At 36.1% G+C, this 24,397-nt stretch overlaps 1 protein-coding gene across 1 annotated transcript in view; it reads left to right on the plus strand.

Annotated features, from left to right (window-relative positions):
• Nucleotides 1-24,397, plus strand: part of LOC117980150 (proline-rich protein 36-like) — a 578,765-nt gene that overhangs the window by 171,556 nt on the left and 382,812 nt on the right. The window lies entirely within an intron of this gene.

The raw sequence follows: 24,397 nt of genomic DNA on the forward strand, positions 1-24,397 counted from the left end.
TGCATTAATTCGATAATTGAATTAACCCCCACCCCCAATCCAAGTAGATGTAGTTTCACTGGCTGATTTGATCAAACACTTCAGGAAGAAATAATACCAATGCTATATAAACTCTTTCATAAAATAGAAAAGGAAATACTTCCCAACTTATTTTAAGAGGCCAGCATTATCCTGATACCAAAAGTAGATCAGAAATTTTAACAAAAGAAAACTACAGACCAATATTTCTTACGAACATAGATGCAAAAGCCTTTAAAATACATTTGTAAATAAATGCAGCAAGCAAGAAAAAGGACACTATATTACTATTAAATGTGTTTATTCTCAGGAATGCAGATTGCTTTAATGGTCAAAGATGAATCCATGTATTTGCCAATATTAAAAGACTAAAAAGGAAAACCCACACAATCATATCAATAGATGAAAAAAATTAACAAAGTTTAGTACTCACTTATAATAATACATTCAGCAAACAGAAGGTAGCTTCCTCACCTAGATAAAGAGCATCTGCAAATGAATAAATAATATGTGGAAAAAGATGGCCACTGTTCAGATGCCAATTAATGCTTGGAAGGTTAATTGGATAAAAGATTTAAAAGCACAGAGCAAAAACATGAAGATTTGGAAATCATGAGGGAAAGGACAGAAGAGAATAGCTTCAGAACATCTAACATTAAAAAAGTTGGCATTTTGGAAGGGTATGCGACAGAGCAAAACAAGCAACTATTTAACAAGATTTTTTTCCTAAGTGAAGCAAGATTGAATGCAGTATTCATGCAGTATTCATGTAGTATTGAAGATACTTATAAAAATAGTGAATTCTAAGTATAAAGATATGCTATAAATTTTCAAACAAAATAAGAATATTATTCAAAAAGAATGTTTTCTGCCCAAGAAAATGAATTGGAATATCATCAGCCACTTACCTGCAACACTAGAATGCAGAAGACTGGAATAATATCTATGAATTACAGAAAGAAAAAGAGTTATAATTCAGGAGTCTTCTATTCAAACTAGATGTCATGCACCTGTTAAGGAGAAAGAAAAGTATTTGAAGATGTCCAAGAAATTATAAAACTTTTAACATATTATTATAATGTGGATATTTCCCCCTAAACCTCATGTTGAAATTTGATCCCCAATGGTGTAGATAAGGCTTGATGGAAGGTGTTTGAGTCATGGGGTGAATCCCTCATGAATGGCCTGGTGCCATCCTTGTGGTAATGAGTGAGTTCTTGCTCTAGTAGTTCCCATGATAGCTGGTTGTTAAAAAGAACCTAGCACCTCCCTCTCCTCTCTCTTTTGCTTCCTCTCTCACCATGTGATCTCTGCACATACCAGCTCCCCTTCACCTTCTGCCATGAGTGGAAGTAGCTTGAGGCCCCCATCAGAAGCAGATGCTGATACCATACTTCTTGTACAGCCTGCAGAATCATGAGCCAGATAAAACTCTTTTCTTTATAAAGCACCCAGCTTCATTAACCAATTTGACCTAATTGATATAAGGAAGAATATACACTTTCCACATGGCCATGGGACATTGAACAAAAAGAGTATATTCTGAGTCATGAAGAAGTCTTAAGAAATGTCAAATGATTGAAAGCATACAATATATGTTCTCCTACTAGATTGGAAGTAAGCCAGAAATAAATAGCAGAAACATAGAAAAAAAATCAAAATATCTGGAATTCTCAAATTTCAAATTTTTAATCAGTACTTTTCAAGATAACTCATTGCATCAAATAGGAAAGACCATTTGAAATTATGAAGTATTTTGAACAGACCGGTCATGAAAATAGGACACATCAAAACTTGTAAGACATAGGTAAAACAGTACTTAGAGTATACCATTAGCTTCAAATGTATATATTAGAAAAGAAAGGTTGAGAATCTACCATCAAAGCTTATATCTCATGAGAATAGAAAAGAACTACAAATTAAATAGAAAAGAACTACAAATTAAATACAAAGAAGGCCAAAAGAAGTATATGTAAATATAAAAGCAAAAATAAAGTAGAAAACAAACCTGCAGGTAAGAATATTTACAAAGCCAAAAATTGTTAATTTTTTGTGTCAACTTCACTGGGCCATGAGGTACCCAGATATTTGGTTAACCATTTTTCTGAGTGTGTCTGTTAGGGTGTTTCTTTATGAGGTTAACATTTGAATTGGTAGACTGATTAAAGCAGATTGCCCTCCCTAATGTAGGTTGGCCTTATCCAATTTATTGACAGCCCAAATAGAATAAAAATGCTGTGTAAGGGAGCTTCATTCTCTCTCTGACTGCCTTTGAGCTGAGACGCCAGTCTTTTGCCTTCAGACTTGGACTTGGAGTCAGACTGGAATTTATATCATTAGATCTTCTGCTTCTCAAGCCTTCAGACTTAGATGGGAACTATACCAGCAGCTCTTCTGGGTCTTTAGCTTGCTGACTGAAGATGTTGGGATTACTCAGCCTATATAATTTTATAAGCAATTTCTTATAATAAATATCTTTTTATGTAGATCCTCTGTTGGTTCTGTTTCTTTTGAAAACCCTGACTAATATGATTACATCCTTGAACATTCCAATAAAATTTTATTAATAACTAGAAAGACTTATCAAAAATAAAAGAAAGAAGCCAATAGTTACTATTAGGGAAGAAAAGGTTTTATCACCATACTCCCTAAAGAAATTAGAAGTATAATGAATCATATTTTGTACAACTCTATGACAATAAACTTAACACCTAAGATGAACTTTTTAAAATCTTGAAAAATACACTTACCAAAACTGACACAAGAAATAATTGAAAAATCTAAATAATTTATATATATTAAAGAAATTAAATCCTCAAGTAAAAACTTTCCCATAAAGACTTCAGGAAGAGATGGCCTCACTGATGAATTCTCCAAAACTTTTAAAGAAGAAAATATATCAGTCTTAAAACAACTTTTTCAGAGACCAGATAAAGAGGTAATACTTCTTGTTTTATGAGACCAACATAATCCTAACATCAAAGCCTGAAAAGAATATCAAAAGAAGGGAAAGTTATAGGCTTATGTCTTTTATGAAAACAGATGCAAATTCTTAAACACAAGATTAACAAATTGAATCTATTAATATGTGGAAACTATAATACCTCATGACTAAATGAAGTCCATCCAAAAAATTCAAGGTTGGCTTAACATTCAAAAATCAATGAATTAAAAATATTAACCTAATTTATCACATTAACAGAGTAAGTGAAAGACAATTCCACATGATCATCTCAATAGATGCTGAAAAACCATTTGATAAAATTTAACCCATATTTATGATAACAACTGAGAGTACAAAAAGCATCTTTAACCTGAGAAAGAACACATATATGTATTTTTAAAAAAACAGCTAATGTAGTCAGGAGAACAATGCATGGGCAAAGTTAGAATTTCACCAAAAAGATATGAAAATAAAGAAGTGCTAAACAGAAATTTTGGAGCTGAAGGATGTAATAACTGAATAACAAAATTTAGTGGAGCAGTTCAACAGCCAACTAGATAAAGCAGAAGAAAGAATTAACGAACTTGAAGACAGGACATTGAAAATTATCCACTCAGAGGAGAATTTAAAAAGAGTGAAGAAAATTTAAGGCACTTATAGAAAAACATTAAGCAGTTAAGCAGACCAATCAAGTCCAGAGAGAAAGAGAGAGAGAAAGAGAGAGAGAGGACAGCAGAAAACTTATTCAAAAGCAATGTCTGAAAATGTCCCAAATCTGGGGAAGGAAGGGGACATGCAGATTTGGAAAGCTCAGTGAATCCTGAATAAGAAGAATCCAAAGTAATCAACATGGAGACACATTATAAGCAAATTGTCAAATGTCAAAGACAAGGAGTAAATTTTAAGAACAGCAAGGGGAAAGGGACTTCTCATGTACAAGAAAATCTCAATAGTATTAATGGATTTTGCAGCAAAGATCTCACAGTCCAGAAGTGAGTGGGATCAATGTGCTGAAATTAAGCAAAAAAAAAAAAAAAAAAAAAGAAAAAAGGTCAATCAATAATAACATTTCCAGCAAAACTGTTCTTCAAAAATAAAGGAGAGATAAAGACTTTTCAAGAAAAACAAAAGCTGAGGGAGTTCACTGCCACTACATATTCCTTACAAGAAATGCTCAAGGGAGTTTTTCAGGTTGAAATGAAAGGATGCTGAACAGCCGTACAAAAGCCTATGAAAGTATAAAACTTACTGGTAAAGGTAAATATATGGAAATACAGAGAACGATAATACTCTAATAGTGATGGATAGGCCATTTTAAATTCTAGTTTAAAAGTTAAAAGACAAATGTATTTTAAAAACTGTCACTATAAAAATATCTTAATATATATTATAAAAAGATGTAAATTGTAAAATCAATAACATGAAGTAAGAATGTGTGAGAAGAAAAAGTATAAAATCTCTGTATGCTATTGAAGTGAAGTTGTTATTGGCTTAAAGTAGACTGTTATAACTATAAGATGATTTATGTAAACCCTATGGTAACCTTAATAATATACCTATAGGAGATAGATAAAAGAAAAAAAGAAAGGAATTAAAGTATATCAATTTTAAAAATCAAGGAAACCCAAAGGAATAAAGCAAGAGAGGAAATAAGATAAAAGAACTACACAACAGAAAAAAATTAACAAAATGGCAACAGTAAATCTTTCCCTATCAATAATTACTTTAAATGTAAATGGATTAAATTTCTCAATCAAAATACAAAGTAGCTTTGGAGGCCAAGGCGGGTGGATCAGAGGATCAGGAGTTTGAGACCAACCTGACCAACATGGTGAAACCCCATCTCTACTAAAAATACAAAAATTATCTGGGCATGGTGGCAGGCACCTGTAATCCCAGCTACTTGGGAGGCTGAGGCAGGGGAATCATTTGAACCTGGGAGACAGAGGTTGCAATGAGCCGAGATCGCGCCATTACACTCAGCCTGGGTGACAGGGCGAGACTTTGTCCAAAAAAAAAAAAAAAAAAAAAGAAAAAGAAAAAAAAAAAGAAGGAAACACACACAAAAAAACAAAAAGACAAAATACAAAGTAGCTGAATGGGTTAAAAAAAAAAGATCCAAGAACATGCTGTCTACAAGAAATTCACTGTAAAGTTAAAGATACTCATGGGCTAAAAGTGAAGAGATGGTGTGGTAAGATATTTCATGCAAATGGCAACCGAAAGAGAGCCAGGTATGAGTAGCTATACATATCAAACAAAATAGTGTTTAAGTAAAAAATGTCACAAGAGATAATGAAAGACATTATGTAATTATAAAAGGATTATTTACCAAGAAAGATATAACAATTATAGGTCAATATACGCCTAACATCAGAGTATATATATATATATAGATATATATATAGATATATAGATATTTAGATATATATCTATAGATGTATAAATAATAGTAGGAGATTTCAATACCAACTATCTATTTATAGTCTACTTTTATTGAATTACTATTTCTTCCCTCTGTTTAATCAATGTTTGCTTATGTATATAAACATATATAAATATATAGCAAACACTGATTAAATGGAAGGGAGAAATAGCAATTCAATAATAGGAGATTTCTATACCCATTTTCAATAATGTCTAGAATATCTAGAGAGAAAAATCAATGAGGAAACAGTGGACAATAATATAGGCCAAATGAACCTAACAAATATATAAAAAGCATCCCACTCAACAGCAGCAGGATATATATTATTCTCAAGTGCACATAAAACATTCTTCATGGTAGATCACATGTTAGGTCACAAGATAAGTCTTAACAAACTTAAGAGGACTGAAATCATACCATGTATCTCCTCTGACTACAGTGAAATTAAACTAGAAGTCAATGGCTAAGAAAAACTGGAAAATTCACAAATATGTGGAAATTAAACAGCACATTTGTGAACAACCAATGGGTTAAAAAATCAAAAGTTAAACCAGAAAATATCTTGAGATAAATGAAAATGAAAATTAAACATATTATAATCTATGGAATATAGCAAAAGCAGTCCTAAGAAGGAAGTTTATTGTAGTAAGGGACTTCATTAAAAATGAAGGAAGAACTCAAATTAACAATTTTACACCTCAATAAACCAGAAATAGAAGAACAAACTAAGTAATGGTTAGCAGAAGGCAGGAAACAATAAAGATTAGAGCAGACATAAATGAAACAAATAATGGAAAAACAATTTAAAAATCAATGATATTAAAAGTTGGTTTTTCAAAGGATACACAAAATTGACAAATCTTTAGTTAGATGGAGATAAAGAGAGAAGACTCAAATAAATAAAATCAGAAATGAAAGAGGAGACATTACAACTAATGCTTCAGAAATGTGAAAAAAGATCATAATAGACTACTATGTAAAATTATATGCCAACAAACTGTATGGCTCAGAAGAAATGGATAAATTCCTAGAAACATATACCACATGATCAAATCAGGAATAGAAAATATGAACTGATTGATAACTAGTAAGGAGATTGAGTCAGTAATCTAAGCCCTCTCAACAACAATAAAGAATTCCAGAGCCTGATGGTTTCACTAATAAATTCTACAAAACATTTAAGGAAAAAAATGATACCAATATTTCTAAAACCCTTTTAAGAAGTTGAAGAGTAGGAAATACTTCCAAACTCATTCTAAGATGCCAGAAATACTCTGATGCCGAAGCCAAACAAAGACACTACAAGAGAATAAAATGATAGGCCAATATGCCTGATGAACATAGATGTAAAATCCCTATAGAAACAAGCAAACAGAACTCAACAGCACATTAAAAGGATTATACACCATCACCACATGGGATTTATTCCTGGAATGCCAGGATGACTCAATGTGTAAAAATAAATTAATGTGACACACCACACTAACAGAATGAAGAATAAAAATCACATGATCATCTCAATAGGTGCAGAAAAAGTATTTGACAAAATTAAACGCATTTTTATTTTAAAAACTGTTATTCAACTAGGAATAGAAGGAAATTACCTCAACATAATAAAGGCCATATGTAAGAACTCCACAGCTAACATCATACTCAGTGGTAACAAACTGAAAGCTTTTCCTCTAATATCAGGAACAGACAAGAGTCCACTCTCACCACGTCTATTCAACATAGTTCTTATCTTAGTCCATTTTCTGATGCTGTAACAGAATACCTGAGACTGTTTAATTTATTATAAAAAATTTATTTGGTTCATGGTTCAGGAAACTGGGAAGTTCAAGATCAGGCAGCTGCATCTGGTGAGGTAACTTATGCTTCTATCACTCGTGGAGAGTGGAAGAAGTGTGCTCATGCAAAGAGACCAAACATGAGAGGCATCCTTGCTTTATAACCACCCTATCTCATGGTAACAAATCCTTTCCTGTGAGAGTGAGAACTCATTCTGGCAAGAAAGGCATTAATTTTTCTTAATAATCTAATCATCTCTTAAAATTACCACCTCCTAACACCACCACATTGGGAAGCAAGCCTCAACATGACTTTCAGTGGGGACAAATCATATTGAAACCATACCAGTACTGGAAGTCCTAGCTGGAGCAATTAGGCAAGAAAAAGAGGTATCCAAATTGGATGAAGAAGAAGTAAAATTATCCCAATTTGAGGATGACATAATCTTATATGTAGAAAGCCCTAAAGACTTCACACACACACAAAAACTACTAGAATGAATAAACCAATTCAATAACATTGCAGGGTACAAAATCATCATACAAAAATCAGCTGTGTTTATATACATTAACAACAAACTACTCAAAAAGAAAAGGGAAAAAAATCTCATTTACAATAGCATTGAAAAGAACAAAATATTTAGGAATAAACTTAACTAAGTATGTGAAAGATTTGTACACTGAAAACTATAAAACACTGAAGAAAGAAAGAAGATAAAAATAAATGGAAAGACATATTGTGTTCATGGATTGGAAGACTTAATATTGTTAAAATGTTCATACTACTGAGAGTGATCTACAGATTCACTGCATTTCCTATCAAAATCCGAATGTCATTTTTTTTTTCACAAAAATAGAAAAACAATTCTAAAACTTCCGTGGAACCACAAAGGACCCCAAAGAACTAAACATTCTTGAGAGAAAGAAAAAAAACTTAGAGCATCACACTCCTTTGTTTCAAAATACAGTACAAAACTAGAGTAGTAAATTGTAGTTGCTGGTGTAAGGTGTTGCTGGTGTAAAAACAAACATATTGACAGTAGAACAAAATAGAAAGCCTAGAAATAATCCTTTGAGTTACAATCAACTGATCTTTGACAAATTTACTGAGAATACACAATGGGTAAAGGAGAGTCTCTTTAACAAATGGTCTTAGGTAAACTGGTTATTCACATGCAGATAAATGAAATTGGACGCTTATCCTACATCATTCACAAAAATCACCTACAAGTGTATTAAAGACATAAATAAAAGACTTCAAACTGTAAAGCCCGTAGAAGAAAAAAATAGGGGAAAAACTTTATGACATTATTCTTGGAAATGATTTATTGCATATGACACCAAAAGCATTGGCAACAGAAACAAAAATAGACAAATATGAATATATCAAACTAAAATGCTTCTGCACAGCAAAGAAAACTATCAACAGAGTGAAGAGGCAACCCATAGAATGGGAGAAAATAATGGCAAAGCATATACCTGATAAGGGGTTACTATCTAAAATATATAAGGAATTCCTACAAGGAAATAGCAAGAAAACAAATAACCCAATTACAAAATGAGCAAAATAATTGAATAGATGTTTCTTCAGAGAAGACATACAAATGGCAAATAGGTGTATGAAAAGATGCTCAACATCATTAGTTATCAAGGAAATGCAAATCATAACCAAAACAAAATATCACTGCACATCTTTTAGAATTGCTATTATAAAACAAAACAAAACAGGTGTTGGTGAGGATGTGGAGAAATTAGAACTCTTGTACATTGTTGGTAGGAGTGTAAAGTGTTGCCACTGCTATGGAAAACAGTATGGAGGCTCCTCAAAAAATTAAAAATAGAACTATCATATGTCTCAGCAATCCCATTTCTGGTTATTTATCAAAGGAATTGAAAACAGGATCTTGAAGATATATTTATTCTCCTATGTTCATTGCAGTATTATTTACAATAGCCAAGATGTACATACAACCTAAGTGTCTGTTGATAAAGAAAATGTGATATATACATACAATAGAATATTATTCAAACATACAAAAAGGAAGTCCTGTCATTTGTGACAACATGAAGGGACCTGGAGGACATTATGCTAAATGAAATAAGCCAGGCACACAAAGACAAATACTGCATAATCTCACTTTCGATGTGGAATCTAAAAAATTTGAACACATAGAAGCAGTAGAATGGTGGTTGTCAGAGAATGGGGATGGGGAGAAATGGGGAGTGGCTATTCAGCATGCTTAAAGTTTCAGCCATGGAGAATGAATAAGTTTGCTGTACAAAATTGTGCCTATAGTTAACAAGACTATAGTATACACTTAAAAATTGTTAAGAGGGTAGATGTTATGATCTTAACACAATGAAAAGTTCAGTCACTTAAGTGGAATAAATTTGGCTTTTAGATAAACTTACAATATTGTGTGTTTGTATTTCTGGTTTACTTGTTTAACTTTCTGTAAATTGTAAAACTTAACTATGGACCAGTATTTGCTAACCCTGCCTAATGCTATGTTCTTCCTTTTCCAAAAGATAGAAAAACTAGCAGCTTTGTCGAAAACTGAAACAGGAGATGACTGCAGGTTCCAGAAGAAGAAATGTTAACTTATCATCTGAAATACAATTTACAGCCTTGCTATATTGTTAAGATATTCTGGTACAGCAGCAGCCAAAAGACCCACTTGGCAATGAGTAAATTCATGTAGCTCTTTTAGAGCAAAGACATTGGTAACCCATTGAGCAAAGACAGAGTCATAGGAAATGACTTGTTCTAAAATGGTATCTAGAACTACAAAAATAAAACAGTCCTCCCATGCATCTGCCCATGTGGAAAAACTGTTTATCTCTCTCAGATTTTTAACCTTACCCACATACATGGCAAACAACTCCATTAGTAGTGTTATCTGTGAATGCAAACTACAACAATACATTATATATGTTCACTAACATATTTGTTGAATTTTAAAGTATTCAGCAATGCAAAAGCTGGAGTGAGGCTGTTGTTTATAACATATATCATGAAATGAAGAACAGATGATCTAAGAATGAACATTTGTTGGAATGATCTCTCTGGGCTTAAATATTTATTTTACTTCCTCCACCCCCTTCCCTTTTTGACAAAGTACTATGTTTTCCAAAATCTACAGTATGAAACCATGGAAAGTTTAAGACAAAACCACCTCAAATTGCTACCATAAATTATTACCTCCTACATAGTCTTTTTTTCTGCAATGTGCAATTAATCAAGGAAACAACTTATTCTTTCTAATTAAGGAGCCAGTTCTAAGAGTTTTATTTTAGGTGTGAGAAGGGATGTTCATTTCTGGGGAAAAGAATACATGGTTGCCCTATAAAATGTAATATATTTTCATTTCTGTACCCACGGTTTAGTATATGATGTTAGGAAGGGAAGCCTTTTGTCTTATTCATCAGGAAAAATGGGAACTCATAGCTATTAAAGTTCAAGAGTTTGAAGATAGTCTTGAAGGAAACAACATCTCAATGGATAGTTCACACAGCATATTTTTGGGAGAGACACTTAAAAGAGTTGTCAAGAACCAAGATGCAGACCTCATTAGAGGGGATAAAGAAGACTTTTTTTCTCTGTTAGCTTCTGCAGGGCATGGTGAGGGTTCCATGGCCTATTTTATAGGTTTCCTAGGTTTTTGTTTGCTCAGATAAATTATTTCACCCAGAGCTCACTTATCCTAGGGGTGCAATGATTCATCTGTTTATTCATCCTTCTATCCATTCATACATCCACTCACCCATCCATCCAACCACCTTCTGGTTAAAGAATAAGCATTTATTGAGCACCTACTGAATGTATGCAGTGTGAGGTCCTGAAAATTCACATAGCAATGAGATGATCTCTGCCACTGAAAAGCTCACGTCTCAGTTTAGATGTGCAAAATAACATTTCTTCACTCCTTAAATCATCTTTCTAAAACTGGATCATGTCAAGACATTTCAAAAACTCTGCATTGCTATCAGAATGAAATTAGTCAGTGGGCAATTTTGGATCTCTGATTTTGTTTCCAATTACTCTTGTAGCATCACTGCATACCAAATTCTTTCTCAAGGCCCACACTTTGGCCTAGTCATCTACTTTCCACTCATTACACATTTTGTCCTCGCAATTTTCTGCCTCCTTAACCTTATCCATGCTGTTCTGATAGTCCTAAATAGCCTTTCTCCAATTCCAGGGCCCAGCTCCAATTCTACCTCTTTCAGGGAATTGTACTATTTTTTTATAATCTGACAGTATGCTGTACTTCTACCAAGGGGCTCCAACCTCAGTCTTCTACAACAAATTTTCAGAATTATCTTTCTAAAGCACAAACTTGATCCTATCACTCCTGTGTTTAAAAGCAATTAATGACTCTTCTGTAGCCCTTTCGATAAAGCTCCAGTTCTTCGGCATGGCATTCAAGATTCTTTATGACTAGTTCTAGTGGTGTCTTGCTGCTATTCTGCCCCAGCTGTGCTGAATCGTGTGAAGTTTCGTGAGCCCATGTCCTCCTGCATGTGTAGTCCTTTTCCTGCAATATACTCCTTACCTTTTTACCTTTTTCTACCTGATAGCTTCCTGATCTTCTTGCAGGTTGCAATTTTGATGTTACTTCCTCCAGGAAACCTTCTTGAGCCCCCGAGACTGGATCAGGTGTCTCTGAGGTGTTCACATAGTGTCTTCTATTTCCTCTAGCAAGGCAAGGCAGGTACCTTCCTATGTTCACATGCAATGTATACTAGCAATAGGTATCTAATAAACATTTGTTTAGTGAGGAATATTGAGATGAGCCACTGTGATTTCCCTCAGGAAATGCAAAGCTTGCTATTCAAGATTGTGGTTTACCATATGGTCAAACTGCATGTGGTACCTGGAGAGAAGCAGATGAGGACTGAAGCTAAATATTCCCGACTCAATATGCATAGCTCAAGTTTTCTTATGCAACTTGATTTGTAGCATAGTTTTCCTGGGGTAAGAATAACAATTCTCTCTCTAAAAATACAGTGGATATAGATTCAATAAGCCAAATAAGAGCTACAAAACCAATTAATGCTTGGGGCCCAAGCAGTTCTTTTTTTATTTAGTTATTTGGGGTGAGGGGTGTTTCTCTTTATATCTCAAGAAACTGCTAAACTCTAGGTTCATCAACAGAACACTTCCTTAGTAGCTGTGCAGACAGCGAGCATGACTCTGGGGACGGGGTCATTTCTGTAGGATATTCAGGTTTCAGTAGTTACTGTTGAAGTAACTCATGGGAGCCATGATCAGCAGGCCAGCTTCTTTGGAAGGCAAAGTTGTGGAGATCTACACAGGATGTCTGACCCACAAGCCAGAATTTAAAAACCTGGAATCTTGCATAATTTGTGCACATGTATGGGGAAGGGGACACTATTATTAATCTAGAAATGTGGAGATTTGGGTCATTATACGTTGCATTTTAACAGCAATGCAACTAAATTTTGTAATCACAACTTGAGAAGGACTGGGGGCTTCTGGGTTGTGTATCATTAATTAAGCCATACCAAATTTTCCCTTGTTTTTAAACTAATTCACAGATTGCCCATTTAAAAAGTGAGTTAATGTAAAACTATAAAGCATAGGACCTTAAGAAATTACAGGTTGATTTCTCTGTGTCCAAGCATGTCCCCATTGAAGGACATGCTTCTGAAGATTTCTAAAAATCTTCAGAGAGGACAATTCCATAACTTCTTTTGGTAACTAGTTCTTTTGTCTTCCTGAAGTCATTTAGTTTACTTCTATAATAGTCCCTCCTGCAGCAATTTAAAATCTTACTTTGTTTTTGTGGTCTTGAATGAAAACAATAGCATTTGCTTAGTGTGCTGTGATAAATGAAATGAACTTCCAATTGTTAGTGTCAATGGGCTGGGCAAGTGCAGAAGGGCATAAATAAATGAAATCTAACATATTCTCCAAACCTCATTTTAGCCATTAATTTTGGCTTTTTCTCCCACAAACCTTTTGAAGAGTCTACTAAAAAGCAGCAAGCTGATTTGAATTTCATGCTTTTCTTTTTCACTTGCTTATTCTCTGGTTGAGGTGATAATGATCATTGAGATGCCCAAAGGAGAAGGAGATGGTGGGAGATGGAGAAGCCGGGGATATGGATAAATTGGAGGCTACATTCATGCATTTATAAAAGCTTTAGGTTTTTGGCTTACCAATCTGCTTATTGCTCTATGACTTCATTTAGCAATGTGAATTGTAAAGTCATTGTGCATGCTTGTCATTTTGGATGTGCAAAATGTATATTCTTTTAAACAGTATTCTGCATTGAGCAATGGAAATGTAGTTAGTTTGAGCTCAAAATCGATGAGTGACTTGACAATTAAGTGCTACAAATGAAACTTAACTTGCTATTGTGTAAAAATGGGACAATAAAATAATAGTTGCTCCCTAGTGATTAAAAATGCAGCCAATTAAAAGCAAGCAAATTTACATAAATGGAAGAACCTTAAATTTTGCATTTCCTGACTGATAGGATTAAACTTCCAAAGAAAGTGTGAATTAATGCAAATGTTAACATGGCATCTCCTAAATCCTTTTCTACTTTTACCACCAAGAACAGAATATAGAAAAGTAAAAATACATAATGATAGGCCAGTCTCTGCTTGTTTTGTCATTTACCCAAAGAATACCACGCATGCTTAGATGTCTTGAAAAACTTAGCAAGATTTCAGGTAGCAAACATAAATAAGGCCACAAGGCAGTCTGTAACCCTTAACCAAATTGTTCTTTGTAGAGAATATGATTAGAGGAAAAGTTGTTGATAAGTCTATGACTTGCAGGCTTATTTCTGAAAGAGCTCTTGTATGAAGCTGGGTTCCAAGGTGTTATGGTTTTAATGTCCCCTCTAAAACTTACGTTGAAATTTAACTGCCATTGTAACAGTGTTGGGAGGTGGAACTTTTCAGAGGTGATTAGGTCATAAGGGCTCTGCTCTCATGAATGGATTAATGCCATTATTTCAAGAATGAGTTCCTGATCCAAAGGATGAGTTCTACCCCTTTTCTCTCTCTGTCTGCATTGCTCTCATCCTCTCTCTCCATGTGGAGACCTTCACGCTCACAAGATGAGGCCCCTTGATTTTGGACTTCAGTCTCCAGAACTGTAAGCCAAATAAACTTCTCTGTTCTTTATAAATTACCCAGTCTGTGCTATTATGTTATAGCAGCAAAAAACCAAGAAACAAACATTTCCATGTCTGTGTTTCTGTATGCATGTATGTTTGTGTAAATATGTATGTGCTTATGTATGTAAGTATATATGAGTGTGTGTCTACACACATATATACACATATTCACATAAATATACATATATATGTATAAATATACATATATATGTATAAATATACATATATATGTATAAATATACATATATATGTATAAATATACATATATAGGAAGATGTAGATATACATGTATACATCCACATATATATCTGTATATACAGCCGTGTGTCCCTTAATAAAAGGGATACATTCTGAAAAATGCATCATTGTGCAAACATCACAGAGTATACTCACACAAACCTAGGCGGTATAGCCTACCACACACCTAAGCTGTATGGTATAGCCTGTTGCTTCTAGGCTACAACCTATACAGCATGTTACTGTACTGAATACTGTAGGCAAATGTAATACAATGGTAAGTATTTATGTATCTAAACATAGAAAACGTACTGTAAAAATACAATAAAAAAGATAAAAATGGTACACCTATATAGGTCACTTACCATGAATGGAGCTTGCAGGAGTGGAGGTTGCTCTGGGTGAGTCAGTGGGTGAGTGGTGAGTGACTGTGACATTGCTGTACAGTATTGCAGACGTTACAAACACTGTACAAACACTGTACACTTAGACTATACATTTATATAAAAATTTTCTTTCTTCAAAAATAAGCTAACTTTATCTTACTTTAACTTTTTTACTTTATAAACTTTAAAACTTTTTAAAAATATTGACTCATTTGTAATAATACTTAGTTTAAAACGCAAACACATTGTATGGCTGTATAAAATATTTTCTTTCTTTATATCCTTATTCTATAAGCTTTTTTTTTCTGTTAAATTTCTTTAAACTTTTTTGTTAAAAACAAACACACAAACACATACACTAGGCCTACACAGGGTTAGAGTCATCAATATCACTGTCTTCCACCTCCACATCTTGTCCCACTGAAAGGTCTTCAGGGGCAATGACAGCATGGAACTACCATCTTCTATGATAACAATGCCTTCTTCTGGAACATGTCCTGAAAGACCTACTGGGGCTGTTTTACAGCTAACTGCTTCTTTATAAATAGGAATACACTCTAAAATAATGATTAAAAGTATAATATAGTAGAATACATAAACTAATAGCATAGTCCTTTATCATGATCAAATGGTATGTACTGTACATAACTGTATGTGCTAGGCTTCTATACAACTGGCAGGATAGTAAGTTTGTTCACACCAGCATCACTACAAACAGATGAATACTGTGTTTTGCTGCAACAGACATTATGACAGCTAATAGGTGATAGGAATTTTTCAGCTCCATTATAATCTTATGGGATCACTATCATGTATCTAACCCACATTGACCATATCGTTGTTATGCAGTGCATGACTGTATATAGCAGGGACCTAATTCCATGAGACAGAACCATGAATTTCTGACTCTCTGATAGGAAATTTCTGACTGGCTTTCTCATTTCAGAGGCTCTTGTACTTGGTGGTCTCAGTCTGTCAGTGAGACCTTCCTCTCTGCTGTCTTACAGAACCTTTCTAGTACGGCTACCTGTTTCCCTCTGTCCCCAGCAGAAGGTTTCTTTGTTTCTTTCTTTGTTCTTCTGTTCCTTTTCTCGTGGGATCTAGGTCCTATGATGGCAATCCATCTTCTTCAGGCATCTCTTCTTTCTCACCGGGCTCTCAGTCTCATTGCCTTGGCCTGGGGAAGCACAGATCTCAACAGGCTGCCTTTGAGTGTCTCTGAAACTCTAAGGTGAAGCACGAGCAAAAAAATCATCCAGATTGGACCTTGAGCTCCACAATGCTAGGTTTATGGTGTAATCATGACTGTGCTGACTGTAGATTGCCTAGGACATTTGAACATTTGGATTCTGGATTGATGTTTATTTACTGGATTTTCTTTGAAGCTGGGTATAAGGAACAGCTCTTTTCTACTTTTCCCTGCCTTTGCTTGTTTGACACTGCTTAATAAACATTCGTGCGTATTTCTTCTCAATTTTACCTGCTCATGTATTGAATATCTCACTGACATTAAATATTTCCTAACTGACAAATGCAAAAGCTTATGCTTATTTTTATGAAGATTCATTTAAGTTACAATTTGCAGAAGTGGTTTTGCATTGTAAAAACTGGAATCACCTGTCAGGAATAAATGCTACATGTGAAACCAAAAATAGAGAAAAACACAATGTTTGAAAAATGAATTTCCATAAGTACACAAGTTATAATGACCCATAAAATACAGTTCTTTGCACACCAGCATGTGCAAACTCTTCATTCAGTTTCAAATAACTTTTTAATAGTTTCTATGGCCCACCCTCTCCTACCAATAAATATATTCAAGTTTTTATTTCTCATAGATGAAAATCTCTTGCAAAATTCAGGGTTTTATGGTTCATCAATGTTGGGACAACTCAATGCTAAAAATAGCCATGGTTCATGTTCTATGGGTTCATGGTTGAGGGGTGTGTTCCCAGGTTGTGATCCTAGTTGGCTTGAGTTACCGCCAGGGTTTCTGAGCCCACAACCAGTCAAAGCAGAACCTTCCAGTTGTATCCTCTTATGAAGATACGTATCTGTGGTCAGAGATGACTCAGTCTAGTGGCTGACAGGTGTGGAACAGCCTGGGAGCCTCAGGGTGCTGGAATCACAGCTTTTTAGGACAGGTCAATCCCTGTCCTTTTTCACTGACATGATAATGCACTTTTTTTGGGTTTTGTTTTTAAATATCCCAATGTAACTTCAGAGGAAGGTTTTTTTGTTTGTTTGTTTGTTTTTGCCAGCATTCAGCAGGTTTTTTGAGTTGTGAAAACCATATAGCTTTCTTTAATTTGAATAAGCCCCAGTCAATGTCTCAGGGGCATTTCTAACCTGCTACTATAGCTCAGTTCTCCATGCTTTGACATGGAGCCCACACCCACTGATTTTCCCTCAGCACCTTTCTTCAGCAGTTCTGTGGGCCCCATAAACCTCTTCTAGTTCTTTTCCATGTGGAGTGTTAGGGTTCCCCCAATTTTTCTTCTCAGAAGCTTCCCATCCAAAGGAGTCTGGTCTCAGGTTGGATCCTCCAGCAGCAGATGGTGATTCAGAGACTGGGAAGAAGAATGTACATTATGGGTCAAAATCTGCAGAGAGAAGCAGGATTGGGCAAGGGGAGAAGTTGAATTGCAATGCTGGGCAGTCCTCCTATGGAAGCTCTGGAGTGTATTTATCCCATCAGAGTTGTCCCATGGTGGGCTGAAATGGCCAGGCCTTTATGTCCTTGCTGCAATCAGTCATTGGTTGTGGTCCACACCCAGAAGGGCTTGGCCTTGGCTGAGGATGGTGTCTGCAGCTGAAGCAAATCTTGAAGCACCTGGCAACTAGAGGCTGTTTGATGATAGTATTTGCAACAGCTGGGATAGCAGTTCATTCCTTGAAGGTAGATCTTTGCATCAGATCTCTATATCCACACCAAGTTTATCTGGATCACAGGGTGTGCTGTAAGTATCCTATGCTTTCTCTAGATAGATATATGACCTTGAATAATGATCCAATGATTCTTTTGGAATGAGGCTTAGTGAGAAGGAGGAGACTATCCTGTGCCTTGTAGGATGTTTAACAGCATCCCCAGCCTCTACTCACTAGACGCCAGTAGCAGTTGTCCCTCCCACAGGTTGTGACAACCAAAAATGTCTCCAGATATTGCCAAATGTTCCCTGGAGGACAAAATTGTCCCTGGTGGAGAACCACTGTGTTACATGGACAAAAGGCAAAAGTCAAATTTTGCTTTCATAATTTAAATTAGCTCATCTAATTTAGCAAAAAAGGGAGAAAACATTTATAATATAAAGAAACATTCACAACTATAGTGCCAGAGGAATGATCACTAAAGTAGTTAGGTAAAAAAAGGAATTCTGTGCTTAGGGGTGGAGGTTACAAGGCATTAAACAACTTTGCATGTAAATAGAATGCTACATTTTTTTTTCTCCCCAAATGTCTTGCAAATTCTCTAAGGTCTTCTTTTTCTTCTCTTTATTTCTCTTTTTCTTATGGATGTGAGGTTATGGCTTTCATCTTTTCCTTTGATTCTGTGACCTGGCTTTGGTACATCATGTGACCCAAGAAGTCATATTCTAGGTGAAGATATTGGGTGGTGGTGATTTCTAACTAACTAGTCTAGTTAACTGTAACTGAATGGAAAGAAAAAAATAAGCCCCAAAAATTAAAATCAAATACTTTTATTTCTAGCTTTTTGCTCATCTCTAGATGTGGATGACTTTAACTTATATCTAGGTATATTAGTCCATTTTCATGCTGCCAATAAAGACATACCCAAGACTGGGAAGAAAATAGGTTTAATTGAATTTACAGTTCCACATGGCTGGGGAGGCCTCAGAATCATGGCAGGAGGTGAAAGGCACTTCTTACATGGCAGTGGCAAGAGAAAAATAAGGAAGAAGCAAAAGTGAAAACCCCTGATAAACCCATCAGATCTTGTGAGACTTATTCACTATCACAAGAATAGCACAGGAAAGACCAGTCCCCATGATTCAATTACCTCCCACTGGGTCCCTCCCACAACAGGTAGGAATTCTGGGAGATACAGTTCAAGTTGAGATTTGGGTGGGAACGCAGAGCCAAACCATAACATTCTGCCCCTGGCCCCTCCAAATATCATGTACTCACATTTCAAAACCAATCACATCTTCCCAACAGTCCCTCAAGGTCTTAACTCATTTCAGCATTAACCCAAAAGTCCATAGTCCAAAGTCTCATCTGAGATAAGGCAAGTTCCTTCCACCTGTAAGCCTGTAAAATAAAAAGAAAGCTAGTTACTTCCTAGATACAATGGGGGTACAGGTATTGGATAAATATAGCCATTCCAAATGGGAGAAATTGGCCAAAGCAAAGGGGTTACAGGGCCCATGCAAATCTAAAATCCAGCAGGGCAGTCAAATTTTACAGCTGCAAAATGATCTCCTTTGACTCTAGGTCTGATATTCAGGTCACACTGATGCAAGAGGTGGGCCCAACATCAGCTCTGTCCCTGTGGCTTTGCAGGATACCACCTCCCACCCAGCTGCTTTAACAGACTGGCATTGGGTGTCTGCAGCTTTTCCAGATGCATGGTGACAGATGTCAGTGGATCTACTATTCTGGGTTCTGGAGGACAGCATCCCTTTTCTCACAGCTCCACTAGGCAGTGCCCCAGTTAGGGACTCTGTGTGGGGTCTCTGACCCCACATTTCCCTTCTGCACTGCCCTAGCAGAGGTTCTCCATGAGGGCCCCGCCCTTGCAGTGAACTTTTGCCTGTGAATCCAGGCATTTCCATATATCTTCTGAAATCTAGGCGAAGGTTCCCAAATCTCAATTCTTGACTTCTGTACACCTGCAGGTTTAACACCATTCCACCCTCTGAAGCCACAGCCTGAGCTGTACATTATCCCCTTTCAGCCATGGCTAGAGTGGCTGGGACACAGGGCACCAAGTCCCTAGGCTGCATACAGCACAGGGACCCTGGGCCTGGCCCACGAAAACATTTTTTCCTCCTGGGCCTCTGGGCCTGTTATGGGAGGGGCTTCCATGAAGGTCTCTGACATGGCCTGGAGACATTTTCCCCATGGTCTTGGGGATTAACATTAGGCTCCTTGCTACTTATGCAAAGTCCTACAGCCAGCTTAAATTTCTCCTCAGAAAATGGGTTTTTCTTTCCTACTGCATCATCAGGCTGCAAATTTTCTGAAGTTTTATGCCCTGTTTCGCTTTTAAAACAATGCTTTTTAACAGCATCCGGGTCACCTCTTGAATGCTTTGCTGCTTAGAAATTTTTTCTGCCAAATACCCTACATCATCTCTCTTAAGTTCAAAGTTCCACAAATCTCTAGGGTAGGGGCAAAATGCTGCCAGTCTCTTTGTTAAAACATAACAAGAATCACCTTTGCTACAGTTCCCAACAAATTAATCTCCATCTGAGACCACCTCAGCCTGGACCTTGTTGTTCATATCACTATCAGCAGTTTTTTCAAAGCCATTAAACAAGTCTTTAGGAGGTTTCAAACTTTCCCACATTTTCCTATCTTCTTCTGAGCCCTCCAAACTGTTCCAACCCCTGCCTGTTACCCAGTTCCAAAGTCACTTCCATATTTTGGGGTATCTTTTCAGCAACACCCAACTCCTGGTACCAATTTACTGTATGAGTCCATTTTCGTGCTGCTGATAAAGACATACCCAAGACTGAAAAGAAAAAGAGGTTTAATTGGACTTACAGTTCTGCATGGCTGGGGAGGCCTCAGAATCATGGCAGGAGGTGAAAGGCACTTCTTACATGGCGGTGGCAAAAGAAAAATGAGGAAGAAGCAAAAGTTGAAATCCTTGATAAACCCATCAGATCTTGTGAGACTTAATCACTATCATGAGAATAGCATGGGAAAGATTGATCCCCATGATTCAATTACCTTCCCTTGGGTCCTTCCCACAACATGTCGCAATTCTGGGAGACACAATTCAAGTTGAGATTTGGGTGGGGACACAGCCAAACCATATTACTAGGCATTATTTTAACAGTTGATCTAAAACTAATGTTGATATCTTATATATTTTTCCAAGGTTGCTCTGGGAAAGCAGTTAACATTTTTCTCCTTGTGGGATGTAGAAGAACAAAGTATGAGAAAATAGTGATTTAGGCATGTCTAAGCGCCAGACATTATGTTTCTGTGAGTGTTTCCTTCATGATTGTTGAGAAACTAATGATTAACAATACAGCATGTTTTAGGTATTTTTCAAATAATAGCATGAACGAGAAGCCAACACATTCTCCCAAAAGGGAAAAGACAAGATTTTCTCTGAATGGAAAATTCATATTTGAAATGTCTGCATGAAATATATAAGCAACAATATTTTCATTTTGGAGCAGGAGAATACCTGACAGATGAAGGAAAAGAAAAATGAGTTAAGTAAAATGAATACAAACAACTTTTAGTTGGCAGAAAAAAAATAGATTTTAATTATGGAAAACATACAAACAGACTAATGGCAAATTTGGAAACCTTATGTTTTTACAAATATTTAAAATTGGCTTTCAATCTTTGTCCCTTTACTTCTCTCTTTTAGTGATATGAGATTATTTCTTGGTATTATCAAAACCCATTAAATCAACAGGTATTATGATATAATTCAATGCTATGAATATAAGACTAATACAAAACACCTGATAAAATTATTGATCTTTTCTTTTCCCCCAAGTGTACTACTGCCAGAGTAGCAATTGTTCAAGAGATCTGATTGTAACAAATCTCTTTTAAGACTTCTCTGAGAATATACAATATAATCAGGCTGATAGAAACATCAAAACATTTTTTCCATTGCCTCAGTGTAATTTGGTTTGTTATGGCTGACACACAGTAGAAGTCACACACAGTCTTATTCATGGATAAAACAGGCAATTGCCCACAGTCTGACTGCATCGGCCCAGGGAATACACAACCTATTCACATGCCAGTGAGAGAGCCTGTCCCAGTGCTTTGCACCAGTTGCTTTTTTTAGGGAGATTAATTTGTGTCCCAGCCTACTGTGGACATTGTTACTGCAAACACAGTTGCTAAACAAAAAATTACGGTTACTGTTATGTGATAATTTGATAAGCTTTTTTTTTTAGATTGTAAAGGATCCTCCTATTGATAAAAGATTGGTACTCCACAGAGATTTATGTAAAATTAGGACATTATTAATTTAGAATAATAAATGTAATTTTGGTTCTCTCTTTATGGATGGCTTGCTAAGTATGAGACTCTGAACCAGGGGAATTGGATGGATAATCCAATCAACCAGTGGCCTCTGGCTCAAATGATCCAATTGAGCAATGCTTGCCCTCTTCACAGGACAATGCTAGAGACATTCTCTAACTCCTTTTCTTTAGACATCCCACAAAATCAAGACATTGAAAGCCAGCTTGAGGCTGGTGAAAACCTTTTAAAAACCATACTTCCCAGCAAGGATAGACTGGGAAAAATATTTGCAAGGAATAGTGTCATCAGATGTCATTCTGCTTTTTCTTAAAATATCTAGGTAATGTTGATTATGTTTTGAACTATTCTGAACTTCTTCGATCTCTTGCATTGTATTATTCCTAAGGCCATTATATTCTATTTTAACATTCTCTTGATGTATTATACATACAATAAAAGGAACAATTAAGTGTATAGCTCACTTACTATAATGAATTTTCATAAAGTGAACATACCCTTGGAACCAGCAGTGGTCAACAATAGAAAACTACCAATACCCCGAAGCCCACCATGCTCACTTCCAATCACTAACCACCTACCTAAAGGTAAACACTATTTTGACTTCTGACAACACACACTAGTTTTATTGAGGGCTTAATAGTTTGGATCGTCAGAATTTTGTTTCTGGACAGGCATGTTGATTTTCACCTTGCTTTTCCCCATGTCCTACCCTTAGGTAGGACACTGCCCAAGGAAGCTCCACTTAAATGGAACTTCTCTAAGAGTGCAAGTGTGCTATGGGCCACCAAGATGCAGGTAGAAGCATGGAGCATGGGTGGCAGTGGGGATGTGGAACTCACAGGGCAAGGCTGAAAGAAGGACCTAGAAACAGTGAGGTCCTTGGTAGGTCCCAAAGAAAAACTTCCCTGTCTTCACGCTTTTGCTTAGGGAAAGCCCTGGGAGCAGAGTTCTCATTTCTTTTTGCAACTTTCCTCTTGAGACCTCTGTGGTTCTTATTGTTAACTTTACCATTAGTGCTTGTTGGAAAAGATTGAGTGTTGCTTTTATTCCAAAATATCTTGGTGAGTATTAAAGACATACATACTGAGATTTATAAGATCATTGTGCTCATATGAGTATTTTATTTTAGTGCATTTCCAGGGAATGTCTTTTTCAGGGCTGGACAGGGCCTATATTTTCAATTCACCAACAGATCATTAGTCACTAACAAGAGGTATAAAGATCAGTCAAAGCAGAGTATTGCATCCTTAATGAGAGAGTGAAGGGTGAGTAGAAATTGATGTCTTCAGGTGTAGATTTCTGTCAACTAGTAAAAAATGCTGAGAAAAGACATCAAGTAACTTACAGGATCACCCACCAGCTCTGACTTGCTAAGGGCTAAAGTAATCCTGGTGATTATTTTTTTCTTCTGTCTTGAAGGAATATCAGTCTAGAAGACCCCTTAGTAAACATAGGAATCATCAGAAGTACTGACTTACTCAACTTAAGCAAAGACTGACAGCAGCACCATTGCTCTTCATCCCCAGCATGGTTCTTGGAAGATCCAACTTATAGAAGATACATACTCAAGGAAATTCCTCAGTAGCCCCAAATGCTTTCTTTCCTTTTTATTTGAGACTGGGCCCACTCATCCAAACGTAATACTGGTCTCAGGGTCAGAACATATGGCTTGTTAAGGTATCTTAAGGGAGCTATTATGTCTTCTGTCTGTTCTACTTTTATATGGTCCCTGATCTTTCCAGCAGAGCTAGGTCTTGGATTGGAGCAATGGGATGGAGAACTGTGCAAGGCTGGAGACTCACCACTCTGTTCCTGCATGCATGGGAACAAATGGCCACCTCTGCCAGCTGGAAGTGGCTTTAGATGTCCTGTGAAGTTTTGGTAGTCTCTAGGCTGGAAATAAAAGAACTTTAAGATATTAGGTCTCAGAGTTTTCTTTTAGATCCATTCTGAACTCTTGGAATCACACTGGAATTCCCATAAAAAGAATGTTATGAGTGAAGTACATCCACATTTACAGCTTATTTTACATCGTACTTTCTTTTCTTGAACCTCAGTTCTCTTTGCTTTTTCAATTTTGATTCCTCTATGTATTTTTTTTTTCTATTTTGGCTCCTACTCAAATTTTTCTAACTCTTATGCCCAATAGTTTTCTTTTGATTTCTGATCTGATTATGTTCATCTGGTATTTAATTTAGCTCCCACTTTGTGAAGTTTGATCTACCAAGGCTACA

The sequence above is a fragment of the Pan paniscus genome, chromosome 3 (genome assembly GCF_029289425.2).
Source record: "Pan paniscus chromosome 3, NHGRI_mPanPan1-v2.0_pri, whole genome shotgun sequence".
Classification (NCBI taxonomy): domain Eukaryota; kingdom Metazoa; phylum Chordata; class Mammalia; order Primates; family Hominidae; genus Pan; species Pan paniscus.